The following is a 9654-nucleotide window of genomic DNA, read 5'->3' as shown; positions in this document are numbered from 1 at the left end:
GGAAGTAGCAAAAAAGTCTAAAGAAATGTCTTTCATTTTTCTGGCATTTAAGTAAATGTGAATATGTTTGGTAATCTTAACTGAACTAAAACAGGAAACCATGATTTCAGATGTTAAGGGAAAAAAAAAAGGAATGCTATAAGACTTCAACACTTTTACAACATGATCTAAGATGTGATTTTTCACTTTAATGCTTAAGAACTCTTGAACATAAACATGTCATTTATAAACCTTAAACTTTCTGCTTGACATACAACAAAACTATTATGTCAGCCCCAGCTGATAAATAAAGGTTCTGATAAAAACTGATTCTACATTTAACTGATTATAAGTTTTAATTGCCCCAAATTCATCAAGGAGACTTAAAAGCAAATGAAATATGCAGCTGAAACAGTTTCCTCAAAGCCACACCATCAAAAAAAAATAATGTTTTTTTTTAAATAACTGCTGGCGTTTTCTGCTAACTACTAGTGACTGTGTGGGAGGTTTCATCGAAATGCGTGTCACTCTGTCTTATGTGGCTGCAGAAACCCATGTAAGCGTCTTGCCCTCATTAGTCTGCTTTTCACTTACATGTCAGAGTCCTTTGATGAAAACCAGTTTCAGAGCTCTACTGTTCATCTTTGCATTCCTAGAGAAATTAGGGGTTTCTTTTTTTAAAGTTAAGAGTAAGAACATCATGTGATAAAAGAAAAAAAAAATGGCTTTGCAGTCTAAAAATTGACACAAGTATCAGGCAACCGAAAGCTCTTATCAGTCAGACCTTTTGTAGGTCCAAACCAGTCGACACATTAAAGCACAGACTTCAGCAGCATCAGTAGTCCTGTCGGGTTCACCCGAATGATCCAAAGTCAGGAAAAGAAAGTGCCATCGGAGGGTGGGTTCACGACTATGTAACAGAGGTTGCTGGTCAACATTATAAAATAAAAATCCTCAGAAACGGACACATATGTGCACAAGCCTACTCACCCACAAACAGGTGTCTTGTTCAGTTGAGAGCAGATGAATCACTCTTTGAACAGCAGCCACTCACATCTCAGCAGCGACTGAAGTTGCAGCAGAAACTGTGTGGCAGATATTAGCAGCTCTTTCTGATGAACAGCAATGAGGGCTGCCATTAGAGTCCCATCCATATAGGCAGAGTCACAGAGAGAGGAAATAAGAGCACCTAATGAGCAAAATGTTTGATTTTCTCTGAGAGAGACGCAGATTCCACTAAACACCTCCGTGTCCTTTGGGTCAAAAATTGTGGCCGTCCTTGGAATATGCACTCTACCACCAGCAAAATGATGAAACTGTTCACTGGAGCTTGTCATTGAATTACGGAAAGTGAATCTTCTTTTTTTTCCTTTTTACTAAATTTGCTCTGCCATCACAATTTAGAGGCAAAGCTTTGATTTGGTCTGGCTCACTGTGTGTTTGGTGTTTTCTCTCCTTCTTTACTCTTTCTTCCTTTAACACAACTTGGAGCAACTCTGCAAATTTAATCTATAAAATGTTTACTTAGATCAAATCTCTGTTCCTAAGCAGTAAAGTAGACCACAAGGTTTTGTTGGAAAGTCAGAGTAATTTGCTCCCTGAAACATATTCTAATATAAGCTTTCGGTAACACTTTATTTGAAGGGGGGTGAATAAGACTGTCATGACACTGTCATAAACATGACATAACACCTGTCATGAACATGAATAAGCCTTCATGAATATTTACGACTGTTGTCATAAAGCGTCATTCGGTAAATTATGACACTTTTAATACAAAGTTGACATTATTCAAAATGTCTTTGTTATGACAACTTGACATTAACCAGGAAATCATTACTGTTGTATGTGTATTTTGCCTACTTTAATGTACATTAATGCAACTTTTACTGGGAAAGTAAAGGTTCGGGCACCATGCAGCAAAACTGATTTCTGCTGTTAGAAAAACGAAAGGATTCGTTGCATTATTTCTGGTCCGACAGGTGATTTTTCTTTTTTTTTTTTTTACCAATTTAGTTTCTAAAGAACTGATAAGACAAACAAATCTTTGAAGGAACTGCAAAGTAGATTTGATCTCCCTGCATTTGACAGTCCCATTTTACACATAATCTACTTTGTTTACAAATTGCATGAAATGGTATCATCCCATACGGGTTTGAGGGCCTCAGCTTATCGAGTTCTCATGCTTGTTGTTTCCGTACTGATTCATAAACGTTGGCTGATCACAGAAAAACATCCAGCAAAAATTATTTCTAATGTCCGCTTTCATTTAGCTCATATGCTTTCAAATATTGAAGCTGAATGTAAATCCCTGGTGAGCAGATAATTTGTTTGCTTTGCTCATTTGAAAACGTCATTTTCGCCTGATGCATGATAAATAAGCCTTTTCCAAGCAAGCAGAAACCATGTTAGAACCATAAACAAAGCATGTCTTATCACTAAGACATGGCTGGATTTTTTGTTAATCCTTATGTCTAACATGGTAGGAATCTCTTCTTACTCACTCTTCTTTAATAGTTTATAATAAGTGCATTTTCACTTGTCTTGCCTCAATTCATCTGATCAGCCAAGATGAGGTGCAGTAGCTGCACTTCATTGCCAGCATAGCTTAAGAGACCTAGTAAAAATAATTGTTTTGCTCAACATGACTACAAGCTGAGGGCAGAGGGAGAATGACTCGAGTTCTGAATAACATTAAGTGAAAACCTTGTTGAACCAGTTGGAAAATATCCAGCATTTGTGAAGTTATTTTATGTTGTTGCAGACGTGTGTTTTTATTTTTTTTTTTCCGTTGGTAGAGCACAAATATATTCCAAACAAAATAAGGATCTCTAAAACTGTTAACACATACGATTGCTGTAGTTATTTTGAAAAATCATGAAAGTTTCATTTTACAAAAATTCACACGGGCAGGGCAAGGATATAGCTATGGGTTAGATTTTTTTTAAAGATACATTTACTAAAAGTAAAACAGTAAGAAAGTGCAAGTAAAAATTGATCCAATAAAATAGCACAATGATGTCCCTGTTTTGTATGGACTGTGAAAGTTAAGAAACCAGGTTTATTTAAAAGAGAATTTGGAAACGAGGCTAAAGTAGTTCTCAATTATTACTTTCTGAATTATTATGTAATTTCCTGGGACATGGTGCCATTTTATAGCACAGTCAAGTAACTTCAGTTATTATTTAAATGTGGCATTCAAGGGTTTGGACTATACAATTTTGAGTGTTGCCAACAACGCCACCTGGGATTTTCACCCAGGAATTGATAAAGGGACGCAGGTCCGGTTTTGCAATGAGCGAGAGACAAGTTTCAAGACAATAATAATTTATTACAAAGAATAAAAATACCTGTATCTGAACAAAAGAAAATTCACAAAATAAATCCAACTAGGTATACGGTCAGGTCCTGGATGGTAGGCTCCAAAACAAAAACAAAATCAAAGCAGACACCCGTGGAGTCACTCACTCTCTATTATTCCCTCCACCTATTGATGCTAATCACTTCAGTCACACCAAAAGGGACGCCGCATCCAGACCCGAGCGCACCACCGGCGGTCTAAAGAAAATAAAAAGGAAAAAATCAATCATTAAAATACAGGCAATAAAAGATAAAAATATGTAGATAAAACCATAAAAAGTCCTTGTGCTTAACAAGCACAACAAAATGAGCAATCTGGTCCAATTCGATCCGAAATCAGTGCGATCAGCCTCTCCTTGTCCTGAGTTCAGAAGAGGGGTGGGGGCGTGTCCCACACGCCGATCTTGACCGCTAAATAAGCGGTAATTCAGTCCAAACAAAGCAGCAGCATTAAGTGGGATGATCCGTGGAGATTCCTAAACAACAATAATAGTTTAAAACAAAGGAATAAATCACAAGATTTGTCACCGAGTCCACATACCGATCGGGACGAGCTCTCCTCACTTGTACCCAAATGGGAACGCTCAAATGTCGGCTCTTATTGTAGAAACCACCTCACCCACGATGAAACGTGGAGGTACATGTGCCCGTACGTTTCTGCTGATAAAAGGCTCTATGACTACAATGTACAAGCAGTTATAAATACGCAGCCAGCCAACCTCACCTGTACTCTGCGCACAGACGGCTCAACACGGAAGCGCGGTGCGCGACGTGTCCACAGCAAACAACGAGTCTCAGACTGGAGCTCACCTCTGTTTTTATACTGAGCGCCCTCTGGCGCTATTGGCCCACTTACAATCACCCCGCCAGCAGGTGTAGCCTATACCTCTTCCTGCCACATAAAGTAGCTTTATGAATGTTGTAATATTATTCCCTCATCAAACATACCTGGAGCATCACTTTGATTCTTTCATGCATGTTGGAGAAATCCTCTANTAAAGTAGCTTTATGAATGTTGTAATATTATTCCCTCATCAAACATACCTGGAGCATCACTTTGATTCTTTCATGCATGTTGGAGAAATCCTCTAATCTTCCCTGGTAGTCATTCTGTTTGGACAAAGGAGGGGTGTAACTTTTGCATGAACCTCCTTCAAACCGGGTCTCCAAGTCGAGCTTCTGCCTTACCGAGGACCCCTCCCCCACTCGGCTCCCTCAATCAAGAGGCAGCAACAATTAGCAAACGCCTTTTGGAACTGCAGGTCTGCTGAGCTCTTTATACAAGCTACTTCTCAGTGCAAATGCTGGTAAAAACAATAAAGAGGAACATTGCAGTACAAGGAGCAGGAGTTTCTTAAAGAGACAGAGACCCAATTTCAAAGTGTTAAATTGCAAAGTCAAATTTCTTTTAAGTCATGTTTGATATATAGAGCATTTTTATAACAGCTCAATGTAAGACCGTTAATGTAAACGTTATGTGTCTGGAATTTTCACAATACTGCCCCTTTAAGAAGCTCCTTCTCTCTGATACTCCACCTTCCACACATCATTACACCAATGTTTGTCCTTTGTGCCATTTATGACCGTTTTTAAGAGCACTGGAGTGAGAGGTAATTTGTATGATAAATTCAGCAGACCCACAGTTGTGTTTGGTAATTGCTGCTGCCACTAGTCTGATGGAGCTGTGCGGAGACGGCGTGGTGAAGAGGGGCTCAGCAAGGCAGGAGCTTGGCTGGAAACTGCAGCTCCAACAAGAAGCAGCGCTGGTTTGGCATTCTCCTTCAAGGCTTTTGCAAATGGCATTTCTTTCATTACAGGTTTTAATTTAAAGTCTTCTCATGATTATGTAGCTCAGAGTTTTTCAAGGCACTGTAATTTATTGTGGGCAGCCTCTCAGAAGCCTTGAATTTGTCATTGGACTGCCACCACCTCAAACATTTAAAGGTGTAAATCATGTACAGAAAATTAACTGGACCGAGATCCCAAGGACACTGTACATGAAGTGCACTGTTATGATAAAAGCACTTAGCTGCCTAAAGCTGGGCGTTGAAATAATTACGGAGATTTAGATATTGCAGGATGCAACCTGCCAGCCATTTAAATTAGGACAAAGACCAGCACTCTGCAAAATGAAGGCTTCCTTTAAAGTTGTCTGTTCACTGTGAGCACATGAAACCAAAATCAAATTCATTGTGCATACAATCATTGGCCAGTGATTCTGATAAAAACAAAAACAAACAAACAAACAAAAAAAACAAAAACTGTTCTTTTTATAATCTCTGATATGTTAACACTTCAGTTTGAGGGCTTGGCAAACAGAATATTAGCCACTTATCAAACTGAAGCTTTTAGGATTTCCCCTTTGTGAAGTCACAAATTATGCCAGTGCAACCTTACATGTTGCTCTTAGCAACAAACATGACAAAGGCTTTTCCCTTGCTGAACGGCACAGCTATGGGGAAAAATTAAACCAGTCCTTTTCCAAACGCCAATGCTTTCTGATGAATATGGATTCCCTATTTTCAAATCTACTACCAAGATTCTATCAGAAAAAATATGAAAAGACACCACACCAATGAATCACTGTGGCATTGAATTCCTGAATGTTTTTCCTCCAAGGACGGCCAGTCATTGTGCAGCTGCTGAGTGGGTGGCCTAGGATTCTTTTATTGTTCATTACAAAGTAATTAGAGCTCAAAATATAGTAATTTAGTAGTCCCGCAAGAGTGACTGTGGGAGAGTAAACCCCATGAATACCCACTTAACGTTCATATCCTCTAGNTAAAGTAGCTTTATGAATGTTGTAATATTATTCCCTCATCAAACATACCTGGAGCATCACTTTGATTCTTTCATGCATGTTGGAGAAATCCTCTAATCTTCCCTGGTAATCATTCTGTTTGGACAAAGGAGGGGTGTAACTTTTGCATGAACCTCCTTCAAACCGGGTCTCCAAGTCGAGCTTCTGCCTTACCGAGGACCCCTCCCCCACTCGGCTCCCTCAATCAAGGGGCAGCAACAATTAGCAAACACCTTTTGGAACTGCAGGTCTGCTGAGCTCTTTATACAAGCTACTTCTCAGTGCAAATGCTGGTAAAAACAATAAAGAGGAACATTGCAGGACAAGGAGCAGGAGTTTCTTAAAGAGACAGAGGCCCAATTTCAAAGTGCTAAATTGCAAAGAGCATTTTTATAACAGCTCAATGTAAGACCGTTAATGTAAACGTTATGTGTCTGGAATTTTCACAATACTGCCCCTTTAAGAAGCTCCTTCTCTCTGATACTCCACCTTCCACACATCATTACACCAATGTTTGTCCTTTGTGCCATTTATGACCGTTTTTAAGAGCACTGGAGTGAGAGGTAATTTGTATGATAAATTCAGCAGACCCACAGTTGTGTTTGGTAATTGCTGCTGCCACTAGTCTGATGGAGCTGTGCGGAGACGGCGTGGTGAAGAGGGGCTCAGCAAGGCAGGAGCTTGGCTGGAAACTGCAGCTCCAACAAGAAGCAGCGCTGGTTTGGCATTCTCCTTCAAGGCTTTTGCAAATGGCATTTCTTTCATTACAGGTTTTAATTTAAAGTCTTCTCATGATTATGTAGCTCAGAGTTTTTCAAGGCACTGTAATTTATTGTGGGCAGCCTCTCAGAAGCCTTGAATTTGTCATTGGACTGCCACCACCTCAAACATTTAAAGGTGTAAATCATGTACAGAAAATTAACTGGACCGAGATCCCAAGGACACTGTACATGAAGTGCACTGTTATGATAAAAGCACTTAGCTGCCTAAAGCTGGGCGTTGAAATAATTACGGAGATTTAGATATTGCAGGATGCAACCTGCCAGCCATTTAAATTAGGACAAAGACCAGCACTCTGCAAAATGAAGGCTTCCTTTAAAGTTGTCTGTTCACTGTGAGCACATGAAACCAAAATCAAATTCATTGTGCATACAATCATTGGCCAGTGATTCTGATAAAAACAAAAACAAACAAACAAACAAAAAAAACAAAAACTGTTCTTTTTATAATCTCTGATATGTTAACACTTCAGTTTGAGGGCTTGGCAAACAGAATATTAGCCACTTATCAAACTGAAGCTTTTAGGATTTCCCCTTTGTGAAGTCACAAATTATGCCAGTGCAACCTTACATGTTGCTCTTAGCAACAAACATGACAAAGGCTTTTCCCTTGCTGAACGGCACAGCTATGGGGAAAAATTAAACCAGTCCTTTTCCAAACGCCAATGCTTTCTGATGAATATGGATTCCCTATTTTCAAATCTACTACCAAGATTCTATCAGAAAAAATATGAAAAGACACCACACCAATGAATCACTGTGGCATTGAATTCCTGAATGTTTTTCCTCCAAGGACGGCCAGTCATTGTGCAGCTGCTGAGTGGGTGGCCTAGGATTCTTTTATTGTTCATTACAAAGTAATTAGAGCTCAAAATATAGTAATTTAGTAGTCCCGCAAGAGTGACTGTGGGAGAGTAAACCCCATGAATACCCACTTAACGTTCATATCCTCTAGAGCTTTGAATGTGTGCTTTTTATATTGTAGCACTAAATTCAGAATAACAGTTAAACATCTGAGGGAATTGTAGTATACATCCCAGTTAACATTAAGACGTTTGTATGAACTGATGAAATTCCTTTGACAGAATAACATTTTCAAATTTGTAAGTTGGATTTAGGGTGGGAAGCATTGCATATAACTCCCACTTACTGATACAAATAACGCTACAGTTCCAGATGACATCTTTAAAAAGATGCAACATTTTGAAATAATTTACGTTAGATACTGAGGTTACAATGAATGACTTAGACCCAGTTTTAATTATAAACTGGAATGACTCAGTCAAAGTCCAGACCCAAGTCCAATTGAGGATTTGTAAAAACATAAAATTTATGTTAATCAACTTGAGCTAAATTGCAAAGCAAAGCTCAATTGACCAAAGTTTTAATCTGTAGGTTCATAAAGTTCTTCCTTCCATAAAAAACACACAGCTGAAACTGGCTGTATGTCAGCAGTAACATGGTGACTGATCCAGGAAGTGGTGTACACTATTGCAGCTCATTGGTGAATCCAGGGGTTCAGAAAAGGGACAGGGTGACAGAGAGCAGACAGACAGGCAGATGATGTGTGGAGAATGGAGCAATGGTTGGCTTGGGTTATGCTTGGAGCAGTTCTTTCTCATGGAGGGAATCCAGCACTGAAGCAGTTTCTTCAGCCTGGGAGCACAGAAGGAAATCAGGTAAATAAAAAATTATCTTCCAAATAATCAGAGATTCTAGTACTCGCAAGGCACAACTCCTGAGACTAAGAAGAGTAAATGTTAATCATCAGACACTGAATGATCGTCCTGCAGCTCCTTATATCTCCAACAGCTTGATTAGGAAAATTGCCAACAAGTATGCAGTCTGCGTCCACCTCACCAACAGAGATCCTCTGAATGACAGGATGATCACAGAACACACTCAGGGTCACGGCAAAATTACAACAAAGTTTGTGTTTGTAATACAACAAAACATGAAAAATAAGGGATGTGAATCCTTTTGAAAAATACTGAATACATTTTATTTGTCACATATATTTTATCACAGCCACAGCCAACAGTCTTTGGCTGCTTGTAGAATTTCAATCCTGACTCTAAATCCCTTAACTTCCCTGGTTAGTGGTGCATTCATGCATCAAATCCAGAGCAACAAACTTACACAAGCTCAACGCAAACGGCATAGCCACAGCAAACCTTTTTATTTATTTATTTTTTTGAAGTAATCCACCACACCACGTGCACTCATGCTAAAGTTAAAAATAGTAATCAGTCCACCAGAACTGGCCAGCCCATTAGGTCAACTTGCTGATGACATTTCTTGGTATGTCTGTGACCGTTTCTCTCACACGGCACCTCTGAAGTTCTGAATATTTCCACAAATATATAAATAGAGTCTCAGTGAGGAGCCAGTATGTCATGAAATTTGACCAATTATTCATTCCATCCATAGTCTACTGTTTAGTACGCTAGTTTGAAAATACCAGTGTTAAGGAAGAATATCTAAATTAGTTAATTTTGGAAAAAGTTTGGCTCTCTCTCTTCCTCTTAGATCCCAGGTCCTCTCGCGGCGGCCATGTGTAGTCACTCAGAAGAAAACAGCAATGCGTGTTGACGTCACAGAATTACAGAGTTTAATCCAATATAAGACAATGCATAAACTTACACAGAAACTGCAGAACAACAGAGACATACATTCATTTACCTGACATAAATGGAAAGAATAAGGAAAGAAAGAAAAGCAAAGACGTCCAAAGAC

The 9654-nt window shown here is 39.1% G+C and overlaps 1 long non-coding RNA gene across 1 annotated transcript in view; it reads right to left on the bottom strand.

The window, feature by feature from the left end:
* Positions 1-8247: 8247 nt before the first annotated feature.
* Positions 8248-9654, bottom strand: part of LOC103141468 (uncharacterized) — an 11627-nt gene continuing 10220 nt past the window's right edge. The window contains exon 3 of the long non-coding RNA XR_476584.2: positions 8248-8574. This is a non-coding gene — a long non-coding RNA (uncharacterized LOC103141468). The remainder of the gene's footprint in view (positions 8575-9654) is intronic.

The sequence above is a fragment of the Poecilia formosa genome, unplaced genomic scaffold, assembly GCF_000485575.1.
Source record: "Poecilia formosa unplaced genomic scaffold, Poecilia_formosa-5.1.2 Scaffold84, whole genome shotgun sequence".
NCBI lineage: Eukaryota > Metazoa > Chordata > Actinopteri > Cyprinodontiformes > Poeciliidae > Poecilia > Poecilia formosa.
Note: the sequence above shows the minus strand (reverse complement) of the source record. Positions and strands in the feature narration are given on the sequence as shown.